General features: G+C 42.9%; 1 protein-coding gene across 2 annotated transcripts in view; it reads right to left on the bottom strand.

The window, feature by feature from the left end:
• LOC122558569 (endonuclease/exonuclease/phosphatase family domain-containing protein 1-like) overlaps positions 1 to 2,454 on the bottom strand; it is a 63,686-nt gene extending 61,232 nt beyond the window's left edge. For both annotated transcript variants that reach the window (XM_043707315.1, XM_043707313.1), the window contains exon 1: positions 2,298 to 2,454. The gene's annotated coding sequence lies outside the window, so the exon portion shown is untranslated. The remainder of the gene's footprint in view (positions 1 to 2,297) is intronic.
• Between the last annotated feature and the right edge of the window lie 1,476 nt (positions 2,455 to 3,930).

The raw sequence follows: 3,930 nt of genomic DNA, 5'->3' as shown, positions 1-3,930 counted from the left end.
AACGTCAATTTTCCTGCTCCTCGGATGCCACCTGACCTGTTGTGCTTTTCAAGCACCACTCTGATCTAAAAACTGTTATCTTTTGGCAGATCTGGCCATCAGAATTGGAAAGAAATTTTAATCTCCTTTAGCAGTCCAAGTTGACAAGACTTGTAAAAGCCCTGAGATAGTCTTATGGTTGAGTGGAACAGGGCCAGCGAGGTATTTATGTGAATCTTGACGAGAGACAGTAGTGGTGAGAATCACTTCTGGTCAAAGTGGAGAAATTCACTGAAAGCAAATGCCTGCAAATTCTTCAGTTGAGTAATAGTTAAGACAGGAGTGATTCTTCACTGTGGTTGAGTTTCAGTACAAGAAAAGTGGTTGAATCTTACTTTTTGCTGTTTGTCATGTTTCCAAATTGACTTGTCTATGTAGCATTTACCTAGTCTTGTGTAATAAACTTAAATTATTTTGTTTCAAGTACATTGGCAATCTCTTTTCTCACTCCTTCATGGAGTGTGGGATTTATTGGCTAGCTGTATTTATTGGCAATCCCTAGTTGCCATGAGAAGGTGCTGGTGAGCTGCCTTTTTGAACTGATGCAGTCCATTTGCTATAGGTACACCCAACAGTGTTATTAGGGAATAAAAACTGAAAGAATTGTGGATGTTGTAAAGCAAAAATTGCTGGAGATGTTATTAAGGAGGCAGTTCCAGGATTTTAACCCAGTAACAGTGAAGGAACAGAAATATATTTCCAAATCAGGAGAGTGAGTGTGTTCTGTGACTGACCAAAATGGTAATCAAATTGCATTTTAAAAAAGCCTTACGGTTTATGGAGCCAGGTTTCATTCTGGAGTTTGACTTATCCAGTCTTGCCATCAGCTGGGATCAGTGTTTAAACAGGTAGATCTCCAGAACATGGCTTGTCCTAATCTGACCGACTTGCATCCAGGCGACATAAGGCCATAAGACGTAGGGGCAGAAATTAGGCCATTCAGCCCATCGAGTCTGCTCTGCCATTCAACTCATGGCTGATATGTTTCTCAACCCCATTCTCCTGCTTCCTCCTTGTAACCCTTGATCCCCTTGACAATCAAGAACCTATCTGTCTCCGTCTTAAATATACTCAATGACCTGGCTTCCACAGCCTTCTGTGGCAGTGAATTCCACAGATTCACCACTCTCTGGCTGAAGAAGTCTCTCCTTATATCCATTCTAAAACATCTTCCCTTTATTCTAAGTCTGTGCCCTCAGGTCCTAGTATCTCCTATCAATGGAAACATCTTCCTAACATCTACTCTGTCCAGGCCATTCAATATTCTGTAAGGTTCAATTAGATTCATCCTCATCCTTCTAAACTCCATCGAATAAAGACCCAGAGTCCTCAAACGTATCTCATATGTTAAGCTTTTCATTCCTGGGACCATTCTCATGAACCTCCTCTGAACCTGCTCCAGGGCCAGTGCATTCTTCCCGAGATAGGGCCCAAAACTCCGCACAATACTCCAAATATAGTCTGAGGGGAAGGGAGGTATAATAAAGCAATTGATGCTCTGAGGCAACAATTATAGGACACATTTCCACCTCTATTATTCCCGTCCCACCTGTTTGGAGTGATAAAATGACGGAGCATTGCATGTCTGGCAAAACCTATCCCCCCAGCCGCTTCCGTGGAACTGGCTGTCAGATTCTCGGAATAATAAAGGCTGTAAACACCCAGTCAGGTAGCGTCATTAGGGAAATACTCAGCGTTTCAGGCATGAGGAACCGTCCCCAAAACTAGAATTTCGCTATAATTTGGCTCCTACTTGCCTCTGTGCGCTGTGAGTGTCGTTGTCCCACGTCCCCCGAGCACCTTGATGGAAGTTTTGTTTTTTTTAAAACAAGGAATGTGCCTAGATTAGCCCGGAATGAAGTAAGGATTAATTCACACCCTCGCCCATGACATTCAGATAAACCAGTCACTGCAACACCAGGAAACTGCGGCTCGGTCCGTTTGAATGGTATTCAACATTATAACTGATGCACTCTGCGTGTCTCTTTAAAATTAAAAAAAAGTTTTTTAAGAAAAGGAAGATTCCCATATTCTTTAAAGAACAACTCCAAGGTGCAACTTGCCAGACCTCAACTCTCAGCTCAGAGGGTTCGTAAAATTTGAAATAAAATAAATCCACTTAAATTCCGATAAAGAAGATTTAAAATAGCCTCTTTCACAAGCTTGTGTTAGAATCAAAACCTCTTTCTCCGCCACAGTGTTTGTAACTTTACCCCAACTCTCCAAACGTTGTCCGGTGTATCAACTGAAAGATTTACCTGTTCGGTGTTGGTGGGAAAATTACTGCTTCCAGATTTCCCCTCTACTAATCGAGCGATAATTACTTGTAGTGAATGTTGGAAATGCTACAGCTACTTGCAGAAAGGATCTGTAATGCAATACATTTAGCCTCCAAGCTGACAATGCAGCTGTACAGACCGGTTACCTGTTTGTTTCTCAATCTCTCACACACATAGCTTCCCGGGGTGGGAACCAGGAGAAGGTGTGGTTTTGCAAACAACAAGTTGATGTAATTTTCGAGGACACCGCCCCTTACGGCACACGGTCCTCCTCATGGTCGGATTGAAATTTGAATTCAGCGTCAGAATATAGTTTCGAGCTGAATGGCATATCATTGTAGGGTTAAAATGTTGTGCAAAAGGAGGATAGAATCCCTACAGTGTGGAAACAGGCCATTCGACCCATTGAGTGCTCACCGACCATCCAGGAAGATCCAACCCAGACATATCCCGCATCCCTGGATACTATGTGGCAATTTAGCATGGGCAATCCACTTAACCTGCACATCTTTGGACTGTGGAAGGAAAGGGGAGCACTCGGAGGAAACCCACGCAGGTACGGGGAGAATGTGCAAACTCCATACAGATAGTTGCCCAGGGTGGAATCGAATCCGGATCCCTGTAGCTGTGAGGCAGCAGTGTTGCCCCAAATGGGTGGCTTGAGAAAGGTAAACTATTTTCACACAGCTGATATTTGGGGTATGAAATGCATTGTAATGTGATGGAGAGAGGTTCAATTGAGGCATTCAAGAAGGCATTGGATGATTATTTGGGTAAAAATGGTGTGGAAGGGTATGGGGAATACAGAGGGTAAGTGACTGGTGCAGGCATGATAGGCTGAATGGCCTCTTTCTCTGTAATAATTCTGTGATTCATTGCTTGATGTTTCTATCATGTCAAGTGCTGTGTTGGCCAAAGTCCTATCCAGAATAATACATTCATCTTTAGCACCTCCTGAAATATTAGAGAGGCTACAATGTCAACAGATTGACACTGGGGCCTCAAGTATTAAGTCAGGAGCACATAAGATTGTAATCCCTTGACTTTAGAAAGCAGGCCATACCTAGTTGCTCGTATGTACTTGTTTACTCTAAGAAACTTTTAGTTAGACCATCAAATTATCATCAAGCATGCCCTCCAGTTTCTTCCACTTACAAAGGATGATGGTAACAACATTCATTAAGAGCAGCAGCGCATATAGCTTTTTGAGCTGTACTGCTGGCATCCCCATATAACAAGGTGAACACTAGGTGGCACTAAGTTTGCAGGCGCAGCCATTGACGGCAAGTGGGCCTCTCCTTGGACATGGAGCCTCTGGAAGGGACACTCTCTCTCCATTTTGACATTAGGGAGTCATTGAAAGACTGCCTCCATGTAGCTGGCGATTTCCACACATGATTCCAAGATGTGACTGCTGTTTTGATCTGCAAATTTGCTGGAGTGTTATCGCAGAATCAATCAGAAATTTAGAATTCAATTGTCTTTCTCAAGATGTAAGAATCCAAAGAGAACCAGAAACTGGACGAATACTGCAAGAAATTTCAGCATAATTCACTTTGCTTTGAGGAGCAATGCTACATTGCAGTTGACACAGTGGCCATTTTGCTTTGAT

This window comes from Chiloscyllium plagiosum, chromosome 17 (assembly GCF_004010195.1).
Source record: "Chiloscyllium plagiosum isolate BGI_BamShark_2017 chromosome 17, ASM401019v2, whole genome shotgun sequence".
Taxonomy (NCBI): Eukaryota; Metazoa; Chordata; class Chondrichthyes; order Orectolobiformes; family Hemiscylliidae; genus Chiloscyllium; species Chiloscyllium plagiosum.
Note: the sequence above shows the minus strand (reverse complement) of the source record. Positions and strands in the feature narration are given on the sequence as shown.